We start from the raw sequence: 27,033 nt of genomic DNA on the forward strand, positions 1-27,033 counted from the left end.
ATGGAATGGATTGATTCTGTAGATCACATTAGGTGATATAGATATTCTAACAATATTCTTCTAGTGCATGGACATGGGATATCTTTCCATTGTGTCTGCTTTAATATCTTTCATCTATGTTTTATAGTTTTCATTGTTGGATCTTTTGTCTTTTTGGTTGTTTGTCCCTAGGTATCATTTTTTTGTAATGAAATAGCTTTCTTGATTTCTTCCATAGGTGTTTCACTATAAGTGCATGGGTGTGCTACTCATTTTTGTATATTGATATTGTATCTTGCAACTTTACTAAATTTATTATTTCTAGTATGTTTTTTGGTGGAATTTTTAGGGTTCTTCATATACGATCATGCCACCTGCAAACAGACAATTTGACTTCTTTTTTTTCCAATTTGGATGCCTTTATTGCATTCTCCTAATTGCTGTAGCTAGGACTTCCACTACTATGATGAATAAAAGTGGTAGAATTAATCACAGTTGTTCCAGCTCTTAGAGGAAGAGCTTTTAACTTTTCTGCATTGATTATGATGTTAGCTGTGCATTTATCATATATGGTCTTTATTATATTAGGCTGAGATACGTTTCTTCTGTGCTCATTTTTCTGAGGTTTTATCATAAAGGAATGTTGAATTTTATTTTTTTTAGCATCTACTGAAATGCTTATATGGTTTTTCTGTTTTTGTTGTTGTTATTGTTTGTTTGTTTTTGAAATGGAGTCTCACTCTGTTGCCCAGGCTTGAGTGCGGTGGTGCTATCTCAGCTCATTGCAACCTCCACCCCCAGCCCCCCAACCTCAGGTTCAAGTGATTCTCCTGCCTCAGCCTCCCAAGTTGCTGGGATTACACTGCCACCATGGTGGCCCGCCTACTTTTTGTGTTTTTAGTGGAGGCAGGGTTTTACCACGTTGACTGGGTGGGTTTCAAACTCCTGACATCTGGCGATCCACCTGCCTTCACCTCCCAAAGTGCTGGGATTACAGGCATGAGTGGCCTGCCTGACCTTTTTTTTTAGACTTGCTCTGTAACCCACACTGAAAGGAAGCGTCAAAATCATAGCTCACTGAAGCCTCTAGTTCCTTGTCTCAAGTGATCCTCCCATCTCAGCCTTCTGAGTCGATAGAAAATGTATCAAATATTTTGGAATCTAAAAAACATATGCACAACTTCTATGAAAAATTTCTTAAACTTTAAGAGTTAATAAGATAGACTGTTAAAATGCTAATAGTTTTGGGGAAACTTAATATTATGCTTTCTGTCTCTATACATTCAGTGCAATTCCAATCAAAATCCTTGCTTTTGTAAAGCTTAGCATTTTGACTATAAAAGGTATATGAAGTTCTTTCCTCCTTTCTCTTCCTGAACATTTCAGCTCACAAGTATGAGGACAAAACAGGGAATTGTATTGACCCAGAGTTAGGGATTGTGGCCTGAATCAAATGCAAAGGGCCTAAGTGGCAGAGTGTCACCCTGCACAGTGCTGGAAGACAGTTGAGAGCATTCCTAGGAGCAAGGTGGACAAAAGAAATGAGGTATCAAAGACTGAACAATATCAGGAGCCACTCACAGATGGATGGAACATGGATCTTCAGCATCTTAGGGAGGTAAGGATAAGTCATCTGCCTAAGAGGGCAGCCTGGCACAGGGTGTTTGAGGAAGAATGGGGTGAAGATGGCATCCATTTGGAAGGAAAAGTGGTGGAGGCAACCAATGAAAGGTGCAAGAGTCCTAAGCATGAGTGAAGAGTGCACCTGCACACGAGAGATTGGTTACAGGGGATTAAGTTAACAACTAAGTACAGCAAGTCCTGGAATAATGTCATTTCGTTATAACATTGATGAGAAAAATATATATATATATACTGACCAAACCTACTGTGTGTATGGAGTTCACACGTTTTCCCCATGTCTGCTTGGGTTTTCTCCAGGTACTCTGGTTTCCTCCCACATCCCAAAGCTGGGCACATTAGGTTAACTAACATGTCTGAATGGTCCCAGTCTGAGTGAGTGTGGGTGTGTGCGAGTGCACCATGCAATAGCATGTCCAGAGTTGGTTCCCACCTGGGACCCTGAACCACTAGATAGGTTCCAGTCATCTGCCACCCTGAATTGGAATAAGCACGTTGGACAAGGAACAAATGAATGAATGCAAATTACTGTAAAATAAAAATTTGTAAAGTCCACGATAATCATACACGTTACAATACACAACGATTTGGTACAAAAGTGCTCCACGAACCTGCCATATTTGTGATTGGTTTAACTGCGTATAGGTAGGAGATGATTCCCAAAAATTGCACTTTGCTACATTCATTTCTTGATTTAACCCACCACCACTACAATCGCCATCACTCACTGATTCACCAAAAATTGGATAAATGATATCTATTATCCTTCCTTAAATGTATGGGGAGCTAACATTTATTTTAATGTTTAATATTACAAGGGTTTTTGGTCTGTATTGACATGTTTGATGATGTTTTTTGGCCAGAAATATGTCATAGGAACAGATCTCTTGTTTATATCAGTTAGCCTACAGTAAAACTGGTTTCGTTTCACATCTTTCACTTAGTCAGTTTCTAAGACCTATTGATCATGTTAAGTGAGGACTTACTATATACTAAGGATGAAGGGAGCCAGGTTGTGTCAGAAAAGGGAATTACAAATATAGTTGACCCTTGAACAACGTGGTTTGAACTGCATGAGTCTACTTACAAGCAGCTTTTTAGTTCAATAAATAGACTGAATTTTTTTTTTGGAGATTTGTGACAATTTCAGACAGCTTATAGATGAACTGCATAGCCTAGAAATAAACAAATTAAGAAAAAGTTATGTCATGAATGCATAATATATATGTAGATACTCATCTATTTCATCATTACCACCATAAGATATATATAATCTATTATAAACAATCACGATTTATTAAAATTTACCCACACGCAGTATGTGGCACCATTCACAGCCAAGAGAAATGTAAACAAGTGTAAATATGCAGCATTAAATCATAACTGCACAAAATTAACTATAGGGTACACTGTACTACTGGAATGATTTCATAGCCACCTGTGGTACTGCAGTGAGCAGAACTGTTGCAGGTATTCCCTTAAAATGCTTTGTGATGCTGATCATCTCCATATAAATGGCTCATCTATCCAAGAAATTGTGTTTCACAGGAAAGAGTGATGATTTATGGTTCTTGGATATTTTTCATTGTTTTTAATGCAATACTGTGGAGTCAAATAACACCACAGGACCCATATAGAGTGCCACCTTTGATGCTGGAAGTGCTCCCAAGAAGTAGAGAAGTCATGACATTGTATTAAAAAGCCTGAAATTGTCAAAATAGAACATTTCTTAAAAGAAAAATAAGTTCTTAAAAAATTAACAAATTATAAACCATTGGAGAAAATAACCCTTGAATCCATATTGATACAAGTAAATGAATAAATTGAAGGTCTTATGTGGAAGAGAGATATTTACATAGTCTCAAATTATCTCCCCACAAGATATTAATTAACAGGACAAATCAAAATTGTAGGGCACATGGTAAGATGCAGTGAGACGATTACAGGATCACTTCTGTGATACACTTGACAAAAAATGTAAAATCTCTTTGTACCCCAGAGCTCAGCATGATGCAATATACTCATGTAACAAAGCTGCACCTGTGCTCCCTGGAACTAAAAGTTGAATTTTTTACAAAGTATAATCTAAATCTCTTCACAATGAAACATCAGAAAAACTGAATTGTTGAACATTCTACATTACTGGACTTTACTTTTTGAAAGAGTCAAGGTCATAGGTCAAGGGAAAACTGAGGAACTGCTCCAGACAAAGTCTAAGAGACACAAGAAGTAAATGCAATCCATGGGTCTGAAGGCATTATGTAATTTTTCTTAAAATTTGTGCATATTCTCATGATGCTTTTCAAACTTGATCTTGATTTAGGTGTAACTCATCAGTAGATCCTGCAGAAGAGGATAGATTGCATATGGAGGACTCAGATTCAAATTCAGCAGCACCTGGAAAGAAAATGAAAGAATGATGTTCTTTACCTAAGATATTTCATAGTTAACTAAGTGTAGGTCAGTTAGAAAAACAAAGTTGAGAAATTTATCTGTGTTAATAGGAAAAATATGTATGTATGACCACAATACTAAATTACTATTTAATGTTAAATATAATCTGCCCATAGGTGCACATTGAATTCACTCTCACTGTGGTTAAGTACCAGAGCTTCTAATTTTCTCACCCTTCATTCCTGTATTCAGCAACCATGTGACAATAAGCACTGGAATTACAGGATGAAGATGATCAGTTCACTCCTCAAAAATTACATGGTACAACCTGAAAAAACAAATAGGCAATTTCCTTACAGAATCATAGATAACATGACAGGTATACAACACGACACTATTGGAACACACAGAAGGGACACCTATCCCAGTTTTGTGTCAATATTGCAATATTGCAGGCTTTTTGGTGGAGGCACTATGTAGGTTGATACCTGAAGGACAAAGAAAAAGTATGACACAGAGGGCAGAAGCAAGTGTAAAGAGATGAGAAAGAGCACTGTGGAAATCTATGTAGTCTAGTTTGGCTGGATGCTAGAGCACAAGGGTAGAGTAGGGTATGCGGCAAGAGACAAGGCTGAATAAGGACAAGAACCAAATTGATGTAAATGTTTTCACTGCATGCCAAGCAACTTAGAGCATTTCCTGAGCGCCAAAGTAAACCAATGACAAAGTAAATAATTGGAGATTTAGAATGTCATCTGTCAAGTAACTGTTTTTGAACTGTAATTGCTTGGCTAAGTATTACTAGATGACTCCGGTCTTTTGGCCTTAAATTACTACGATAGGTTTAAGAAGTTGATGACGACTTTGTGTCCTGAATTCAGTTTCAGCGTGCTGGCTGACAGTTTCATAGGGATAGCAGAAATGAAAACTATGTAGAGCCAGAACAAAAGAGATCCTTAGACTTTTTGAGACCTTATTAAAGCTATGGAACATGATAAATTAATGAGGTGTAAGTATACTCTTGATTATGAGTATTTATGTGTTCCTATCTTTCATTAAATGTGTATAAGAAAAAATACTGTATCATTTATGAACTAGAAAATGGAGAGGAAAGCCATTTGCTATTTATAGTTTATTTCAGAAATCAAATAATCTAAATTTAATAAATTTTGGCAACGTACCTCTACTTCTCTAGTTAAATTTTCTGTCAACCCTTGCTACATCTGAAATAAGCCAAATATTTATAATGCTTAAGTTAAACAAGAGAAATTATCATGGAAATGATATATCACTTACAAAATGTGGTCTCTCCTACTTGTAGAAACAAGACCTAACTTGAGGATTGCCTAAATAGAAAAATTAACTACATAAATAAAATAAAATGCCTACTAATTTTAAGTTTAGATAAAAGAGAATATACATGTGTAGTGCTGTTGACAGACTAATCTTGGTCTATTGAATATACATCTTTCAGAAGAGTGAGGTTTTCTTTTACAGTTACAAAGGTTAAGCAATTCGAGTCACGGTTTGCAACAAATGCATTATTTTCTAATTCTTAGCAAAACTCTGCCCTTTATAAGCGTTCAATCAGTTTTTTCATTTTAGTAGATTTTGCCTTAAAATAAACTTTCCATTCTCCTCCTCTATAAAATTAAAATTTTAGATACATTCCACGTTATTAACTTTTCAGGATAGAATCTTAAATATGTACCTGAAGAAAGTGGTACTTGTCATAATATGTGAAAATTCCACTGGTAAAATATTAAGTAAACATATTATTCTATCTGTATTACAACTAATGTTTTTATTCATATGGAAACCAAGATTTTGGAAATTTTACTTGAAAAAAGAGTATAGATTAGAACCAGTTTACAAACTTGGTTTCTTTGTTTTATGCCTCCTAGAATTAGAAACAATGAAACAATATATACTTCTATAATTGTATATGGCTTTTTTATGCTTTTCAGAAATTAGAACCAATTTTGAAACATCTAGCTAACTAAAGTTATCTACTTAATTATGAAATTGTGGGGATACTTCAAATTATATTGCAAGTGTCTCCCATCTAGTGCAAAAGGTATTCCCTCACTGAATTCTCAGAAAAGAAACTGAAATTGCTTACTAAACATAACACTTTTTGGTGATAATGACAATATGATATACAATGCCTTTACAAATTTTTGACTAATAGTTTTCCCAATATTTTGAGAGACAGTTTTCCATAATCTGTCTGTGATCGTAACATTATAGACAGGCCTTATAAAATTAATGACATGACAATAGCATTACAAGAAAGATTTTATAAAATAATAATACCAGATAAAGGGAGAATGTTATATTACCATTAATGAACACTATGTAAAATGTACATTTTTACACACCTTGAATTAAGAAACTATAATGTAATGTTATCATTTCCCCAAAAGTTTACTTCCTATATGTAATAGATTGTATTATTCTTTTATTTACTTCCTATATGTAATAGATTATATTAACTTATTTATATCCTATTCACAAATACTTTGATAATACATAAATTTTATTAGATAAAAATGAAATACCTTTCTCAACAGATTGCTTGTTTTTATACAGAAGAAATCTTAACTTTCTAGGTAAAGAATGTTTTTTGTAAAACAAATTTAAGTAGAGGACTTTTTTTTTTCTCATTTGGTAGACATAGTTGCCTCTGTTCCAACCCTGGAGTGGCTGCCTCCTACATACATTTTCTTTTAGCTTTTCACTGACCCTTGAACACTTTACCATTTGCTGAGGGCAACTGCCTTTGGGTAAGAGACACCAGGTCAGACATGAAAGCTCAGAGGGTAAAGAAACAGACTCAGAACATGGGAACAAGGTGCTCTGAGAGGGGCAAGATCTCTGGAAAAGGATCTTGAGTGTGGATGACTCCAGTTTTGTCCTGGCTTTTGGGAGGCTGGGCTGGTTTTAACCATATTCACAAGGGGGAAATGAAAACTATTAAATGGCTTTTTAAAATTCCCTTTTATTTTATTCTTATTTTCCCATTAAATCACACATTTTCCTCACATTTCTCTTAATATAAATTCAGAACTTTTATCCCCAGAATTTTTATTGAGTGACTTAATACAGTACCTGGCACAGACTATGGAAGGAGGAGAGAAAAATGTTTTGGTGACATTAATCATTGTCCTGTTTGGTTAGAAAAGGGTGCCATTAATGGCTATTGAAGTATGGAGAATAATAGCTTAGGAGAAATTGAATATTGCCAGAGAAAACAGAAAAGCTTCACAAACAGCTAATTTTTATTTTATGCATACTACAAAATCAAAAGTTCCTTTAGTTCTGTATGGATTAAAATAATTAAATACTTAAAATAAAAATGCTCCTGCTTTCTCCATGGCCTGTGTATTCATCAAACTGGCCTGAAAAAGTGAATGCAGCAATATGTTCCAACCTCTAATCACAAGACTAATTTAACATCAGACTGAGAATGTTTGTTAAAGATGTTACTAAGCTCAAAACATTTGATCAAAATAGAAGCATAGGTCATTGTAAAATAATACTTACTCATTTAACCAAAGTGATAGAAAGACTTTAAAGGCAATACAGAAGGTTACAAGTTTATTTCCAACTTGAGATTTCAGATGGTGGAGGTAGCTTGAAGTCCAATATTAATAAGGAAAGTACATCTGCAACTTCGTTTATACCTTTTCACTTAAAAAAATTAAATATAACAAAGCCAGGAAATTATGCAGGCAGAGGGTTCCAAAAGGTCTCCAGATACCTGTGAGAGCCCAGCCCCAGCGGGTGTCAGATTCTTGACACCATCACTAGAAAGAATTCAGGGACAAATCAGAATGAAGTGAAAGCCTTGAGAAGCTTTTATTGCAAAGCAAAAGTACTTAATACAGTTAGGAGAAAAGGGCAGGTGTGTCTGTGAGAATGAGTCATGCACAACAGATTTCGTGCTTCTATTTTTATGGGTGTTTAATTAAAGGGTGGAATCATCATTAGGTATTCTGAAAAAGGAGGGGATTTCGGGGACTTCTGGTTACCACCCCCTTTCTCCCTTATTTGGGTTTCCCCAAAAGAGTCATGGACATGCCACCTTGACTGGGATTTTGACCATTTTCTCTTAGTTTGGGTTTTCTGTTGTTTGGTGGTTTCTTTGCCTAGTTCTTGTTTTAGCTGTTGTTTGGGGTTTTCCATCCTCATTTGACTACCCAGTGCTATTCCTGTCTCATTCCCCCTTCAGAGATTTCCATCCCTTATTTTTAAGGGTTGATGAGGGAAGAGTCAGTCACCTGTATTTTCTTCCTGCTGATTCAAGGGTGTTGGCCCTGTCTACAAAGAGAATGGAAATCTCTGGCTGCCCAAACTAAGGATCCCAAGTCTGGATCAGCAGGAGAGTCTGATTCGGAGACCAGAAGTGGCTGGAATCCTTGCATGACCATCATCTTTATATGGAACTGCTGTAACCTAGAAGATATAACCTTTATAAGCAAGTTTAATATGCATGTGCTAAATATTAAAAATAATAACATCACCATTAACAGGTGTAAATGTGATAAAAAATCAGATAATAGAAAGTAGAGCAGACTTAACAGCATTCATATGGAATTAGCTGAAGGGTTTTCCTTTCCAAAGGTGTGAAGCCATTTTGCTAGGTCAATTCCAAGGAAGGAGGGGAAAGGTATAGCGAGGTGTCTCTGATCCCCCATGTCACTTCCCATCATGGCCTGAACTAGTTTTTCAGGATTTGAAAAAATTCCCTTTGGCCAAGAGAGGAAGGTCCATTCTTTTGGGAGCTTAGGATATTTATTTATTTATTTATTTATTTATTTATTTATTTTTAGTTTATATTACTCCCTTATTGTCAAGATATGCCAGAATCAGTATCGAAGGCCAAGCTTTTATTTTGTCCCATGTCAGTGCCAGGTTGTATGCCTACTTGCTCAGGGTCCATAATATCCCTTGGTGGGACCTCTGTGGCCAAGGAATTTAAAATCGGAAGACTGATTGCTAATTAAATGTTCTAGACCAGATTGGAATAGAGGTAAGTGGGCAGGCACTCATTAACCATGAAACCCATTAGCAACAGAAGAGCCAAAAACCAAAAGCCAAAAGGCCAGGTTACAAAACTGACTGATCTATAAATTCTGTGCAGTGAGCTCTGTAATCTTGGCTTGTAGCAATTAGCTATGTAAAACACAAGCATTTCATTCAGCTGTTGAGGCATATGTGTACCCTTCCTTGATATGCAGGGTCTAAACTAAGTTTATTCCTAAAAACCAGCCCTTACTAGCTCATGTGATAGTCTCTGGGCCTGGAGGGACTAGTTTCAAATTCTGAAGGTAAAACAAAACATAAGAGGTTAATAACATTTTAAACAAAAATGTCATAAACTCTGTTTGATTTTGAGAATGATAGGAAAGTTGACAAATGGCCAAACATTTACATTATTTAGGATAAAGGCATAATACACATTATTTCAGATAAAGGTAAAAATGTTAAATGAACCTTAATGTTTTTGAATACAGGCTTGTCCCCGCATCCCATGAAAGCAGTTTACATTGATTGCTGCCTTTGCCTGGGTCTAAAGGTGGGTTTTTGGTTAACTTGAGTTTGGTGTCAGATACTGGCAGGAGGCACTGCCTTCTCCAGGTGAGATCAAGGTACCCAGGAGTCAAAACCCTGTAATATAATAGCACAAGGATTAGTTAATAGCACCTGATAAGGGCCCTTTTCAAGGGGCTGGAGGCGGGGATACTGGAGAGTCCATGGTCTGACTGGAAGCTGTAAAAAGATTGTACAACCTTGCAGTGATTAATCTTTGTAGCTTTAATAAACCCCAACCATAAGACTATGTCAGAATCGTAATTTAAGATTTAGACTGAGAATGTTTGTTAAAGATGTCACTAAGCTCAAAACATTTGATCAAAATAGAAGCATAGGTCATTGTAAAATAATACTTACTCATTTAACCAAAGTGATAGAAAGACTTTAAAGGCAATACAGAAGGTTAAAGGATATGAAAGCCTGAACACTTTCAAATATCAGGGTTTCTTCAGCAATCAAAAACCTATTAAAACAGCATAGGAATTACCTTCATAAAATGTAAAACCTTGGTTTTTTAAAGCCAGCTACCAAGAAGGCCAAAAAGAAAAACCCCTTCTGCAGTATGACTGCTCTTCCTTATGGGAAGCCCATTTAGATAACCTGGAAGTCAAACTTGATGAAAAAATTGGTTAAATTTAATCAGACACAAGAAGAGTGTGTTCAAGGATATGAGTATAGTGAGGGGAATACACGACTTGTAGGAACAACATAAGAAGTTTTCTGATTACATTGAAAATTTAGACATACCAAGAAAAGCCAAGAGTACAGAATCAAACTACATGAGAGAAAAACATTGCTTAGCTAGACCTTCAATATTTTGGCATCTGTCCATAACATAAACAGGTGGAAAAAAATTAAGGAGCTGACAAAAGACACTGAAGGACAGAGTTATTATCTCAAGCCTTCTCAAAAAGAGAAAAAGCTGAAAGCAATGAGATGGAATAAACATTGACAAACTGAGAAGTTTTTTAAAAGAAGCAGGTTATAAAACTAAAGTAAAATTTCTTATATTTTCATTATAATCAAATCAATACCTTAATAAAACTTTGTTTTAACACAGGAGACCAAGTTTTTAAAGACTATTATAAATAATTCCCTTTTAATTATAACCAATTTAGTCACATATTAAATTCCTTTCATAAATTCCCCTTTGCAAGCTTTATCACAACTTAGACCATCTACAACATGCTTGGGCTTTCTGACTTGTCCTAATCTTCTCTCTTTTCTAAATAATCACTTAAAACTTTAGGACAAAATTTTACCATACAAGATCCTTGCTCATATGAATTTATTCTTTTATTTACCAAAACTACATCTTCATTTTCATAACGTCCTTCATATCTTTCTCTCTCCTATTTAAGGGTTCCTTTCTACCTTGTTTCATAAGTAACCATTTTCAAGTTCATAATTTGAATTAATCTTTAGATATCTTCTGAATTAGGCCAGATTCTTCTTTTTTCAATAAGTCTAGGTCATGGAAGGCTTTTGGCCTCCAATGCTGCCCAGAGAGATGCCAAATTAACCAGCAGCAACAGCAATAAAAAATCAAGGCCAGAATAAAAATCATAGGTGTGAACTTTAGGTAGGCAAGCATCGGGTGGCCTGCATCAGTAGTGAGGTATAAACAGTGAATATACAGGCAGCAAAGGGGACAAGACGGATCAAGAAGTAGATGCTGGCAAGTATCCCTCTGAGACTCAAATAGTTTATCAGTCAGGGCAAGATTGCAACCCTGGAATTCTAAAGGTTAAAAAACCCCATGCAACAGGGTGGCAGGTGAAGTGGAGGATCACACAACTCCAGGCTCCTTAGCAGAAATAGCCCAATGGATCCAACAACTCTGGGAAGTGGAACACCAAAAGTACCAGAAAAATATAAATAAACTTGTGCATCCCCATGTCTTCTGGGGCTCAGAAGCCTATGCTCCAGAGAAGACAACAAAGGGAAGGAAAAGGATAACAAAAGGCATTCACCATCTGTGAATCTGAAAACTATAAAAGCAAGAAATCCCACTGATGTGGCCAAAATGGTCAACTAGAAGCAGCAAAGTAAGTGCCTAATCTGGGAATTAAACTAATCTGAAGTATTCAGAAGCCCACTCTGGCTGCTTGTCTGAGCCATATCTTCCTATTAGTCATTTAATAAAGCAGCTATGTTGATGTTCATATGCCTGACTCCTATGTTCTGAACTCAAAAAGGAAAGAAGAGCATTATTTATTGCCTACCTCCCATAGCCCCAACAAGAAAGGTGACTACCCAGCACTAATTGAAATGTTTTCTTCTTCCTTGATTTTGTAATCTTGCTGTACATTCAACACAACCCCCACTTTAAACAGGTGAAGAGCTGGAAGATTTTAGAAAAAAGTTATATAGTGAAATCAATAACAATAGCAAAGCACAACAAATACAAAGTTCACTCATTCAACAAGAACTTAATGACAGGCTGATGTTAAATTAGTCTTGTGATTAGAGGTTGGAACATATTGCTGCATTCACTTTTTCAGGCCAGTTTGATGAATACACAGGACACACACACACATTTCCATAATTAATATGCCTTCAGTAAGTATTGATGTTTCAATATTAAAATTTGATATCATTCTCTATTTTAAGGAGCACTCAAATGTTATAAAAATAAGTATGTTCTCAAATGCAATAAAATCAAATGTGTGCCCATTTAAACCACTGCAATTCAAAGACAAATTGTAAATAGGTTAGTGTATGAAGGAAACTACACTTGTTAGCTTCTAAGTATTAGACACATGCATTTTGTCACAAAGAAAATAACTGGGGAATCATTCATTGATGGAGGAGCTGAAGCACTAAGTATAGAGTCACACGTATATTTAAAGATGTAGTAAAAAAAAAAAAAACACTAAATAAGAGAAAAATTCTTAGAAGAATTTAAGAGAGTACCTGAAATTTCCAAATATAAAATGACTACTGGGCATTTGGCTAAGTGGATAAAGGGAAAACAGGAAGAATTATATAGAGTCTGAAAATGAAATAATAAACTTAAGTTTATAAAACTGTCTTTGCTCTCTGAGTAATTAGCATAAGTATTAAGATTGACTAGAGTTAAAAGTCATAGACAAGCATTGCCTTAGTGATGCAAACAGGACCATTTTATTTGGGAAAAAATTGCAATTCAACATTCTGATGAGACATAGTGTTCTATCATGTAAAAGCAAAATCTTAGAAACATTGTTTTAACTTTGATGTGTCTGTATAATCACATTTAGAAAAAGAATTGCTAAACTAAATGAACATTTGAGAAATAGAAAAATTACTTAAATTAATAATTAGAAATCTTTTGAAAGTGTCAGTAATTACCAAAAGTTCAAAACCAATCAATGTAAAAATGAGTCTTCCTGTATCAAGCATTTTTAAAAAGGATTTACCCGGTGACTACTGTGTGCCATGCACTGTGTTAGGCATACAAATACTAAACAGCTTTTGAATATTAAAAAAGTTTAACCATCCACAGGCAGCAAGTGGTCAGAAGAACTAAAATTAAACTTTAGATAAATCTTCTCTTTTGTAAAATTGGATTTTTTTTAAGATTTAAGTTATTAGAAAATATTTCGATATGCAGAAGAATCCAAGTGATGTATCTGTTCAGGTTAATGTTGATTTTTGTATTTTATAATAATATCGAATAAAGAACCAATAAAACTATAACATTACTTCTGATATATACGACAAAGCATCTAAGAACTAAACTAGAATGAAAACTGAAAGCAAAAATTAGCAAAACACATAATAATCTATTATTACTATAATAATGTTAAGTGGCAAGGCTAAACTTCACGTGGGGAGAGATGCAAGAAATGCTAAGTTATAAACATAGAAAAACTTGCTTCAAGAACCAGTACAACTGAAATAACATACTAGAAAAATAATTTATTATAATCATTTTCCTTAAAGTTAAAAAATGCTGCATAAAGGTAGAGTTTCACGGTAGGAATGGTCCAAAATGTTAAAACCTTGCAAATAAATGAGATAGATAAACAAATTCAGTATTAATGCTATTTTTAACATTTATGTTAGAATTCAATTTTAAAATTTTAACAGTTATCTTTGTAGAATCATAGCTAAAAAGGTCTAAACATCTTCTTGTTTTGTAATCACCCTCTAAAAACCCACTCTTTTCTATTATTTTAGATAGTATGTTATCACCTCTCACAGTCTTATTTGATGTTTTCCTAGTGAAAATAATTAAATTCCTAGCAACTCTAAAAGTCACCTACGTTCTGTAACTCTAAGAATTTTGTAAGCAACAACTATATAAGAAACCTTTGAAGGCATTCTACAGGGATTATAGATAGATATCTTTGTATCTTGATAAAACAGTGCATTTTAATGTCTTTTATTAAGTCTAACGTGATTTGGAAAACTAATGCCCCACAAAGAAACCACGTATTCCTTGGAACTAATACATTAAGTTTTAAATAAACTATTTTGAACTTATCTATAAATGCTAAAAATACCCCTTTCTGTCAAAAAAATAAAAGAAAATATTTCCTAAAAAATCTTCCTTTGCATGGCATCTGCATTTGCGCATTTTTTTTTCTTTTCTTTTCTTTTTGTTTTGAGGTGGAGTCTCGCTCTGTCACCCAGGCTGGAGTGCAGTGGCATGATCTTGGCTCACTGCAACCTCCGCCTCCTGGGTTCAAGTAATTTTCCTGCCTCAGCCTCCCAAATAGCTGGGATTACAGGCACGTGCCACCACATCTGGCTAATTTTTGTATTTTAGTAGAGACGGGGTTTCACCATGCTGGCCAGGCTAGTCTTGATCTCCTGACCTCAGTGATCCACCTGCTTTGGCCTCCCCAAGTGCTGGGAAGGCATGAGCTACCGCACCTGGCCTTGCATTTACACATTTTTCATCATCTTGTAAAACGATACGTTACCTGATTTTTCTGGTAAGAACTAGTGAGAACATTTTATATTTGCAACATGCTTAACAATTTACAGAAGTATTTAACATTTATTTTCTTTTTGTATCCAGTAGTACAATTTTATGACTCTGAAGCACTTAGACTCAAATGATATCTCTTTTTTTTTCAGAAAAATAAAACTAAGCTAACAAAATATCAGCTAGCTAGGATCTTACAATTTTGGTATTAAAGCAATCATTTAATATGTACTCATTTAAGCTATTTAGTTAGGAATGTTGTTTAGGAAACCTTAGATTTTCTCTTCTATGATTTGTTAGCACATGAAGCCAGACAAGGAAACCAGGTTGAGGTCTCACTTAACACAGGCATGCACTACTTTTCTCTGCATTAAGGAGATTATGAAATCACCATCAAAACTATAAGCCAATGTGCATTGATTGAAATGGACATTTTAATAACGATGATACATGAAGAAAACTAGTTGCTATTTATTTTTGTTCAAACAAATCTTTTATGGCTTTTGAAGATTTTTTTAGACAGGGTCTCACTGTGTTGCTCAGGCTGGAGTGCAGTAGCTATTCGCAGATGGGGTTATGTCACACTACACCCTTGAACTCTTGGGCTCAAGTGATCTTGCCTCCCCAGCCTCCCAAGTAGCTGGGCTACAGGTGCACACCACTGCCCCCAGTTTTTAGAATTTTCCTGCCAGGTGTAGTGGCTCACACCTGTAATCTGAGTACTTTGGGAGGCAGTGGATAACTGCCAGTGGATAACTTGAGCCCAGAAGTTCAGGACCAGCCTAGGCAACATGGTGAAACCCTGTCTTTAAAAAAATACAAAAAATGAGCTAGGCATGGTGGCACACACCTGTAGTCCCAGCTACTTGGCAGGCTGAGGTGGGAGGATCACCTGAGCCCAGGAAGTCCAGGCTGTAGTGAGCCGTGATTACGCCACTGCACTCCAGGCTGGGTGACAGAGTAAGACCCTGTATCCAAAAATAAATAAATGTCCCCCTAGTCAAAAAATGGTCAAACATTAGACAAATATCTTAAACTGGGTCAAGCATAGTTGAGCTATATTTCTTTTACTTACCAACTCTGCAATTGAGACAGTTTGTTGTTATTAGATTCATCTTGAGATCCCCAGAAATTGATTCTTAATATGAGTGAAATCACATGACTGGATTAGAAGGTTTCTGTTAAATCTCCAGGGGAGATGGGGACCCTGTGTGGCTTTATGGAATTCTGGGTAGAAATAATTTAATTGATTCTGTTTGGTTGTAATTGCTATTTAAAGACTCTTGATAATTTTGCTGTCTTAGTCATCAATCACTCAAGGGATGGCAAGACAGAAAGACATAAGGGAACTTGTTTTTAAAATTCAAATCATTGCTTAATTCAACTATTTAAAAACTGTTGTGTAATAGCCTAGTAATAGATATATTTTACAAAAATTGAAACTAAAATGCTGTGGGTAATAATCACAATTAAGAATGTACTGTTAGGTAAGGAAATGACAAAACTTAAAAATAATCTGTTTAGTGCTATATGTTTAGTTAACTCATAAAAATATTTATTTTGGATTTCTTTAAATAATAGACATCTGTGTGTGGTTAAGTGTTTGGAGGTCAACCATTCTAACTTATGATTAGGGGTGGAAAACTGAAGCTGGCACTGGAAAACATTAAAAATGTGTTATGAACCAAAGTAAAATCAATTAGAAAGTAAGCCAAAGCATCTCAAAGTCTTATCTTTAGTTATTAAGCAATAATATTCCATTTCTAAAATTTAACTTTAATGCAGCTTTTAAGGAAATTAAAAGTGTGTCAGTTACAATAAATGTTACATTTACTGAATAAAGTTAACAAATGTGTATCTCTTGAAAATGAGAGCTCCAGGGACTGAAAAAAACTATGAAACTTCTATTTCCTTTCTTTATCAATACAAGTTATTATAACTTTTACTTACTATGCCTAAGTCAATGAAACAACTCAGTATTTCACCAAATTAAAAACAAGAATTATATCATAAATATGAAATGCACAGGAAAAGGTAATATAACCTTGAATAAGTAGTTCTTCACGCCATTATTTGAAGTCGTTAGGCTTGAGGTAGGGGTGACTAAGTTTTCTCTTGGAGTAAGTTTTCTGTAAAGACCTACTATTATTAAGATTTCCAGGTCAGGCGTGGTGGCTCATGCCTGTAATCCCAGTACTTTTTGGGAAGCTGAGGCGGCTGGATTGCTTGAGCTCAGGAGTTCAAGACCAGTCTGGGCTTCATGGTGAAATCCCGTCCCTATCAAACATACAAAAACTAGCTGGGCATGGTGGCACTACACCCATGGTCCCCACTACTCAGGAGGCTGAAGTGGGAAAATCGCTGGAGTCCGGGAAGTCAAGGCTGCAGTGAGCCAAGAATGAGCCACTGCACTCCAGCCTGGGCAACAGAGCGAGACCCTTTCTAAAAAAAAACTCCAAAATCCTTGTGTTTCCAACACAAGATGACTGTAGGACTAACTCAGTAGGATGAGTGCTGAATACAGCTCTGGTCCACTCTTTCTGTACCTTCTCTACCAGATGTGTGGTACTGGCCTCTGCTTGCCTCTCATGAGTTCTGTGAAGATTGCAAAAGATAAATGCTTACTATTTCATTTTTCCCTAAATGAGTCCTTGCATATTTTAAAAAGCTCCTACAAGTGTAAATAAAATTTTTCATTAAACAGTGTTTTAACACCAAAAATATGTCAGAGCTTGCCTACTGTATGCAATTATACTTTTAAATTTGTTCTAAAGAAGTACATCTATTTCTAGGAGAATTTCTAAGAGACAAGCAATTCCAGCAAAGTAGGGAGGAAAGAAAAATAGCTGGTTTTGATGACTTGCTGAAATCACAATATTTTGGCTATAGTGGGTTAAAAAAAATGTTATAAAATTGATGTTATCTAGTTCTTTTTACTTTTTATAATGTGACTCTTCGAACATTTAAAGTTATATATGTGGCTTCTGTTTGCTGTTCAAATTATTTTTTTACTGGTCTAGACCTTTTTTTGTTTTAACCACATACCCACCTAGGTGTTCCACTTGCGTCTCCATCTCAGAAAATCTCAAGCCAGTTTCTCTCTTTCTCCAAATACACTTTTTTCATATCTTATTTTCTCAAGGCAGAAGCCAAAACCATTGCTCCCACCCCCAAATGCCTACTGAGTACTATTGATTTTGTCTCCACAATCTCTTGATTCCAGTAGTTTCCCTCCAGACCTACTGTCCTGTCCTAGATGAGGCGTTCACTCTTTCTTCCTGGATTATTGCACCATCCTCCTATATGAAATCCTCGAATTTAGTCTCACTCTCTCAAACCAGAGTAGCTGTTTTCTAAAGGAAATCTTATTTCCTCATCTTCCTGCTTGAAATGTCTCAGTTCCTTCCCGTCTAGCTTAGTGTGACACAATTGTGCCCCAATCTGGCTCTGGTCTACTTGCCCAGTTTTACTTAACTCTCTCTCCATATCAGGTGCCCTAAATTCTAGCCATACCAATGGCTTTCAGTGCTCTGAATGCGTCCCTCCATGCCTGGGTACTTTAGCCATGCTTTTCCCCAGTCAGACATTGTAGGCTGGGCACCTTCCAAGGCAAATCTTAGGCCCCACTTCAATGGCCATGACTCGGGCTCCTCCAGAAGACATGCCGATTACTCTCAGATTCCCCATACTCCGTGCATCTCATACATCTCTATTCAGGGCAACACCATGCTGAATTAGAATTGCCAATGTTAAAAGATTGTTTCACAGTCACTGTTTCAGAAGCATTCGACACTCTTAAAAGTGACTGATACTGAGCAGCTCTTGACTGGATAAATCCCTCAATCTTTTCTCCCGACCCCATCAACTTGCCTATGTTTTTCTCTTGCCTGAGTCTTAACAGATAACACTTGCTGCTTTCTGGAATGGCTCTGCTGATAAGATTCTTGGGGATGCCATTTAGAAATATTTGTATTTAAAGAGTATGTGGTATGATGAATATGTTAATTTACTTGACTACAATAACCATTTCACTATGTATAAATACGTCAATATATCATGTTTTACTTCTTAAATATATATATGATTAATAAACTAAAACTTTTTTAAAAGCCAGAAATAATTGTGTTTAGATAACCAATTCAGAGATTTTAAAAATTAGCCCTCAAAGACATTTTTTAGTATTTTCTTTTAGCACCCTTGTACAAATCACTCATTTCCTGGGAAAAATTAAGCATTTGACATTGAGGAATAATTCAGAGCAACAATTCCAGGGAAGAATGAGAGAGCTGAGCTGGTGGTAAAAAAGAACTAAAGCCAACTTCAAAGGCAGAGGCGGGGCCTGCCCTCTGTCTTGCGCACATCCACCTCAGGCTGAGCAAGGTGTTATTTTTAACTACTTTGTGAATTACAATTCCCCTCATGCCTATGTTAATCATTCCCCATTTCACAAGGATGCCCTTGTGAAATGGCAAAACTGTACAGGATAGTTTGTCTCAAGGCGCCCTCTAGTGATAATACCAGAGATCACAATCAAAGAAAGTTAATTTACCGAGTGTCAGAATGTGCCAAGAGTAATAGTACTTGACTTTTTAAAAAATAAAACTGCCTTTATTTACAGATTGCATTATTTGAATAACTAGAAAGTCCAATCGACAAGAACAATACAAACTTCTGAAACTACTGAGTTTAGCAAGGTCTCAAAATACAAGGTTAATCTACAAAAGTCTTATTTCTTTCCTGTATATCAATAAAGAGGAATTAGAATTTGAAATGTTAAAAAATACAATATGCAATAGTATCAACAAATAATGAAGTATTTATAATTGTACATGTAACAAAATATGTACAGGAAATATATGTGAAAAACTACAAAACACTGATGAAAGGAATCAAAGAATATTTAAATACATGGAGAGAGAGTAGATGTTCATATATTGGAAGATAACATTTTTTAATAATTTCAGCTTGTGTTTTAGATTCAAGGAGTCCACATGCAGGTTTGTTACATGGCTGTATTGCATGATGCTAAGATTTGCATTGTGATTGATTCCACCACCCAGGTACTAAGCATAGCACCCAAGAGTTAGTTTTTCACACATTGCCTCCTCCTTTCCCTCTGCCATTTAGTAGTCCCCAGTGTTTATTGGTGACTAGTATACTGTGAGCTACTTAGGAAGCAGTGGAACAAGACCCGGGAACTCTGTGCCTGGCATCTGCCCACTGCCACTCGGAGCCATTTCCTGTCCGGCCCTGCTCCATACTCCAGGCTCCCTTCACCTCTGTCTTTTAGTAGATTTGGTCAATGGGCGGTGCTGACCCAAGGTTGAAGAGTTGGATGAAAGGACACACGAGGCCCTCCTCTCCCTCTCTCTGTTCCAGTGGCACCTCCAGCTGCAGCTGGGTCTCCTCGGTGGCTGTGGGCTCCCACCTGAAAGCCCCTTTCTCTGTGGTCCCAGATGAGGCTGAGAGTCTCAATATGATTAGAGCATGCTCCGCACTGACTCTCCAGGCCCAGCCCTGGGGTAGAGAAGTGTCCTCACCACCATACAGAGTAACCCCTACAACCAGCTCTCTGCATTAAATTCCCTCTGCTTGAAAGATCTAGAGAGACTTCCGGTTTCCAGGTCAGAGCCTGACTGATACAATCCCTATGGAAAAAAATAATAAAATCTTATTTAAAGACACAAAACAGACACATTTTTCTGGATAAGAACTTTCAATTTAAAAACGTCAGTTTTCCTGAAATTTATCTTTAAGTTGAATGCCAATTCATTAGATTCTCAACACAGTTTTAGGGTTTTTGGTGTGGTCTCGTTGGGTAGAATTAATGTTGACATTTTTATGGGAGGATAAATACTCATGCAAGATGAGACAACCCTGCCACTGTACACACATTGACAACACCCCACGGGATGGGACAGAAAACCAGAAAATGGCCTCAGGATAAGCAAGAAGGTACGACCAAGTTTCATTTGTTTCAGGGTAAAAGGAAGCACCATTTAATTAATGGGACTAGCACACCCAGCTGCAAGCTAGAAGAAAATAAAAGTGGATCCACTCTTTCATCTTGATCAAAAATAAATTCTAAGTGGATTAAAGACTTAAATGTAAAAGAAAGTAAAACAAAATAAAAATACTGCAAGAAAATCTAGAAGACCATGCCATCTAGGGTAAGGACTCCTCATTAAGCAAGACTGAAAACTCAGAAATTCTTAGAAGAAAGTATAAATACACTGGACTATAAAACAATTTAAAACTCATGTATGAATTGATACCTAAAACCAAGTCAACAGCCAAAGTATAAGTTTAGAAAAACAAAAAGTGGGCCAGGTGTGCTGGCTCATGCCTGTAATCCCAGCACTTTTGGAGGCCAAGGCGAGAGGATCACCTCAGGTCAGGAGTTCGAAACCAGCCTGGCCAGCATGGTGAAACCCTGTCTCTACTAAAAATACAAAATCAGCTGAGCATGGTGGTGCATGCCTGTAATTTCAGCTACTTGAGAGGGTGAGACAGGAGAATTGCTTGAACCCGGGAGGCAGAGGTTGCGGTGAGCTGAGATCGCGCCATTGCACTCCAGCCTGGGCAACAAGAGCAAAACTCCATCCCCCCTGTGCCAAAAAAGAAGTGATTTATTATTAAAACAACAGTCAAAAAGCTATTATCTGTAAGATATGAAAAGTGCTTATGAATTGATTTTCCGTTTTAGAGGTGGGGCCTAATGGAAGGTGTTTGGGTGATGGAGGTGGATCCCTCATGCCGCGATCATGCCCTTCCTCAGGAAGGAGTGAGTTCTTGCTCTGTTAGTTCTCATGAGACGGGCTTGTTGAAAACGGCCTGGCACCTCTCCCGCTTTGCTTCCTCTCCTGCCATGTGATCTCTGCAAACACCAGTTTCCCTTCACCTTTCCTTGTGAGTGGATGAACCTGAGGTCTTCACCAGAAGCTGAGCAGATGCTGGTGCCATGGTTCTGTACAACCGGCAGAACCTTGAGCCAATAAATCCCTTTTTCTTATAAATTATCCAGCCTCAGGTATTCCTTTATAGCAATAAAAATGGACTAAGACAGCACTGCCTACTCTCTAATGTCTGAGAACAGTTGTTTCATATTTTTTTGCCCAGTTTGCTAGTTGCTTAACTCAGAAGAGTGAGTCTGGAAGCTGTAGTGGGGGACTCTGCCCATGGATTTTTAATAAATTTAAGAGTACTCATTTGTATCTCACCGTCTTTACCACTTTAATGTAATTCTGGTGAGTTCAGCAGCATCACGGAGTTTAGGTTGGATGGAGCTTAGAAACTGTCTGGTGCTAGTCTTTCACATTTCAGACAGAACAGGAAGCCCAGGGAGTGGTGGGGAATGGCTGCTTAGCAGCTGGTGGCCAGCAGGCTAACACAAGCCATGTCTATCCCTGCACCACCCTCAGCTACTGCCCACCCGTGTCCTCCCCCAGCCTGGGCACCCAGGTAACAGCTCTGAACTCTGTGTTTACAACCCCCACGCCAACACACAAGCACACTCCTGCATAAACATCAATTTCCTACTAAGTCTGTCCATGGGCGAGTGGGCTGCATCTCGAGGAGCTCTGTCCACAGCAGCCCTCCTGAAAACAACCGGGCCACAGTGCTGCACCCAGAACCCAGTAGAGCCCCCTTTCCTCTCAGGCCATCCCAGCCTACCAGAGGAGTCTGGTAATGCCAGCCCTCCAAAGCAAGGCTCCTCAGCAAACCACACCCCGCCCACACCACAGAGCCCTCAGATCACAACATAACACACATAACACAGCTTCTCATTCATTTAGGGGCTGAGTGTCAGCAACTGCAGGCACAGGTCTCTGCTGGGGCTGAGGTATTAGACCTGCTGGCGAGGGGGAAGAGCAGGTCTCAGCCTGCCCTGAGCTGGTGGTGGGTGTGCCTCAGACCTCGTGCCAGCCTGGGTCCTGAGCATGGCCGGGGGCTCAGGCAGCCTAAGCTGGGGCAGAGGAATGATCTCCTATCACGAGGCCAGCCTGGGTGCTGCCACCCTCCAGGTGTCACCGGTCCCCTGGACTCCCACACACAGTGAGACTCATTTAGCAGGAATAGCCGAGAAAGCTGGGACAGGTGGCTGGAAGCTGGCACAGCACTGGCTCCTCCATGCATGCATCACCTCCCAGGGTTTTCTGACTGTCTGCCGAGAGTCAGGCTTGGTCCTGGTGCTGCAGGTGCCCTGGAGACATGAGCTGCTAAGGTGAGGCTGCCACAGGGGAGGGTGGCTCCCCATCCCTTTGCCCAGGACTGAGGGGTTTCCCAGGGCATGGGACTTTGAGTGCCAATGCTGGGAAGGCCCCAGGCAGATGGATGAATTGGTCACCCCACCCTGGTGTGGTAGCTGATCGGCTGACATCTCAAAGATTCACATCTTGGTGGCTGGGGCCTGTGAATATGTGACCTCACATGACCCATGCAGGTTTGATTAAGTCAAAGACTTGAGCTGGAGAGTGACTCTTGGATGGGGTGGACCCTAAATACAATCACGGGAATCCTTTAAGAGAAGGCAGAGGGAGATTTGGCACACACAGAGGAGGAGGCCGCACGAAGACAGAGGCGGAGATGGAGAAGCGAAACCACACCAGGGCCACCTGGGGCCCCTGAAGCCTGGAGAGGCAGGGACGAGATTCTCCCCTTGAGCCTTCAGAGGGAATCAGCCTTACTGACATCTTGATTTTAAAGCCATGAGACTTGTTCTGAACTCCTGACCTCCGGAAACGTGAGATAATAAAGTAAGGTTTTCTAATAATGCCAGCCCTCCAAAGCAAGCCTCCTTGGGAAAAGATACCCTGCCCACACCACAGAGCTCCTCAGTCTGCACATTGACAACAGTAGCCCAGCAGACAGGAGCCGGGAGACGCCGGCCCCTGCCTGCAGCCTGGCTGACCTTGCTGGCCACAATAGGGGCAGCCAGAGCAGAGGGCTGCCTCAGAAGCTCTACTTAACTACGGGGGAAAGTGCCAGGAGGCCTGGCAAGTCCCTGGATAGTGAAGACGGGATAGCCACTAGGCCACCTGGAAGGTAACTGCAGCCCCTACCCCCAAATGGTTACTCTCCAACCCCAGGGCTGCTGCAGGCATACCTTGTGCCTGCCCCAGCCAGCCTTGGCGTTTTCCTCTCTGTCCTCCCTCCGGGCAGGGCAATTGGGCAGGTTGGATACCCCAGCTGGGGAGCTGGCCACACTGAGAGCTGCCCTTCTACTACTATTTCTGGATTTCTGGGCCACATTCTCTGCCCTCAAAACAGCAAACCGATCTCCAGTGCCAGACTCGAGGCTGCACATGGCCGGGGCAGGAGTAACTGTGAACTCATAGAGGACAAAAAGAAGAAAGAGAAAGGGAGCCCCTTCAGTGCCGCGGCTGAACTGAGTTTGCTGTAATTTCTCCAATTTTTTTGTGAAAATGTAATCATGGTCCCAGAGCACGTGGGACCCTCTGCACACTGACAGTGGGAGGGAGACTCACTGCAGGAGCCGCCTAGAGCCCCCGCCTGTGCCCTTGCCCTACTGGGCTGGGGGGCTTGGGAGGGTCTGTAGATGCAGATAGCGGAGAGTGTCTGGGGCTGGGGCCCCTCCTCCTCCATGTCACACTCTCCCTACCCGCCTGCACCCCACCCAGCCTCTTCTGGCTTCCCTGGCCCCCAGGTTCAGCCTTCTCATTCCCTATCCCTGCTCTGTCCCACCCAAGGAGCAGTGCACAGCCCCTCCCCTCCTGCACACCTCCCTGGAGACCTTGCCCGGCATCTTGGCACCAGGCACCTCCGGATGGTCTCTCCACTTGTCTGCCATTAAGGTGACCGCTTATGCTAGAAGCTTCCGGCAGGGCAGTCACCCCATTGCAGACCCCCTTCCTCCTGTTCCCTGCCCCAGGCCCAGGCTCAGGCTTGGAGCAACTGCCAAATGCAGGGCAGCCACCATGGGGGGTCAGCTGGCCGGGGTTACCTTCTCAGTGTTTGGCCATTTCCGCACTGGCAGGACCCTGAAGCTACATCCAAAGCAAGAGGAGGAGACAGGTGAGGACTTCAAGCCACACTGGGCGCTTTGGGTCAGGAAGAGAAGGGCAGAGACCCGGCTGGCTCAGGGTGAACAGCTCCTCCAGCAGGCGCTGCCCAGGCCCTGCCTGGAGAAGGAGCAGAGGGGGAGATCCTCCTCTCACTTGCCCAGGCTGCCGTGAGGCTGGGATAGAAGTGATTCTGTGACCAGGAAATGCCCCAGCCTGCTGCTCCACCTGGCTGCAGCCACCCCTTGTTCCAAGACTAGCCTTACGTGTGTATCTTCTGCTGCCTCGCCCTGCCATTCTGTAGCTCTGGGGCATGATAATAGCACAAAAGGATTGCTCTCTCCCCTCAGCCATGGCCAAGTGTGATGTTGCACTCAGACCCCACCCGAGCATCCTGACTTTGAGTCTCCTTCAGGATGCCCAAGTGCACACTTCACTGAGAGCTCTGGAGCAACAGACAAGGGGCATGGGGGTCAGGGGTGTGCTGCCCGCCAGTGGTGCGTGGCCCTAGCGGGTCCCCCCTCACCACCCTATCTGCTCTCCGCTGGAACCTTGGAGCCCACGTGCCTCCCAGAGGGCTGGTGCTGGGACCCCCAGGCAGCATACACGGAGTACCCCACAAGTGTGGCCACAGGAGAGTCAGTGAAGGGCAGCAGCCTGCAGCAATCACTCTGCCAGTCTCCCTGAGACACCCCCGTGCACTGTGCAGCCGTGCTGGCTGGCCGGGCTCAGATCCGCAGATAGGTGGCAGCTCCACGCGGAAGGATAGAAAATACCGTCAGGATTGCCACGGCCAGGTCTTGCCTGACTTCCGCCCTTTCCCAAACACAGGGCCTCCTGTTGCCTTCAGCTGGTCCCTCCTCCTGGAGTCGCCTCCCCATCCCATCCCAGCATCACCTGCAGCACTGGGTCCCTCCAAGGCCAGAATCAGGCAGGGCTTCTCACCCCCATCCAGAAGGCTTGGCCAGGCCCATCCTGCAGGGAGCTGGGCCCCTGGGCTTCCAAGGGGCCAACAGGACATGTCTCAGAGGTAGATAGGGGCTGGGCGGTGAGCCGGGGCTTGCCCCTCCCCTCCTGCCCCAGCGTGTCCAGGGGCAGCAGTGTGAAGCCTCCTGGTCTACCCATTCCCTGGCCAGGAGGGGAGACACCCTCAGAGCTGGCTCCAGCCCCCACGTGGCAGACAGCCAGCCCCGTCAGATGAGGATGTGAGCTACACAGGCCATTTTCTCTAGAAATAAATGGGGAGAAATTGCTCTAACAGGTAAATGGCCTGTGTTTCAAAGCTAATTTCCACATCATAGAACCAAACTACTTCCCTTTCCTCTCCACTGTCTCTTCTGTGTAATTTCGACAAATTGCAAAGCAATTTGATTCGGGGGCTCAAACACAGGCACTGACTCCAATAGTCAGGAACAGATGGGGATGGGGAGAGAAGGCAAAGCTCCCCAGAAAGCGCCACCTACCTCCAGGGCTCTGAGAGGACATTTCCAGGACTGGGAACTCGGCATTCAGGGGTAGGGTGGCGGCCAGGGCTGGGCACCTCCACATTCTGCCATCATTTCCCCAGGCGAGCAGAGGCTGGTCTGGGAAGGGCTGCTGTGGTAGCTGACACACAATATGTCCCGCGAGGCTTGCCAGCACGCTCCTGGCTCTGATCTGGTGCCTGGCAGGGCCAGCCCTGCTCCCAGCCAAGACCCAGGCCTGTGCTTGTGCTGCCAGCTTGGCTGTGTGCTGAGACCGAGCCAGGCCCAGCCAGGAGAGGCAGCTGGTACCTGAGCACCCCAGCCAAGCCATGGCGCCCGTCCCCAGCGCCATGCCCGCCTGCCCACCACATTTTCACCTCCAGCCACTGGGTTTGACTGCTCTGTCCCTCGAGTCCACTGGCCCTCCTGCATCTCCTTCCCTGTCCTTGTCGTCCTGGGAACTCAGAACTCCCCCTTGCCACCCCGGGGACCTGCACATCCCTACCACACACACAGCCCACAGTTGGGCACGTGGTATAGTGCATCCTGTGTGTAGGAGATGCATGAAGAAATGCATGCAGCTGGGGCTGAGAACACCAAGGACTCTGGGCAGGGGGCCGGGGCTGGCCTCCCACCACATCCCATGCTGGTGGGCATGTCACAGAGCACAGTAGACAGAGAGCAGTGGCATTTCGTGAAAGGACTTTCTATTATTTAACCCATTAAAAGACGTCATTAGGCTGGGTGCGGTGGTTTACGCCTGTAATCCCAGCACTTTTGGGAGGCTGAGACAGGTGGATCACCTGAGGTCAGGAGTTCGAGACCAGCCTAGCCAACATGGCAAAACCTTGTCTCTACTAAAAATACAAAAATTAGCTGGGCATGGTGATGTGCACCTGTGATCCCAGGTACTCAGGAGGCTGAGATGGGAGAATCGTTTGAACCTGGGAGGCACAGGTCGCAGTGAGCCAAGATCATGCCACTGCACTCCAGCCTGGGTGACAGAGCAAGACTCCAT

The sequence above is a fragment of the Pongo abelii genome, chromosome 14 (genome assembly GCF_028885655.2).
Source record: "Pongo abelii isolate AG06213 chromosome 14, NHGRI_mPonAbe1-v2.0_pri, whole genome shotgun sequence".
NCBI classification, from domain to species: Eukaryota; Metazoa; Chordata; class Mammalia; order Primates; family Hominidae; genus Pongo; species Pongo abelii.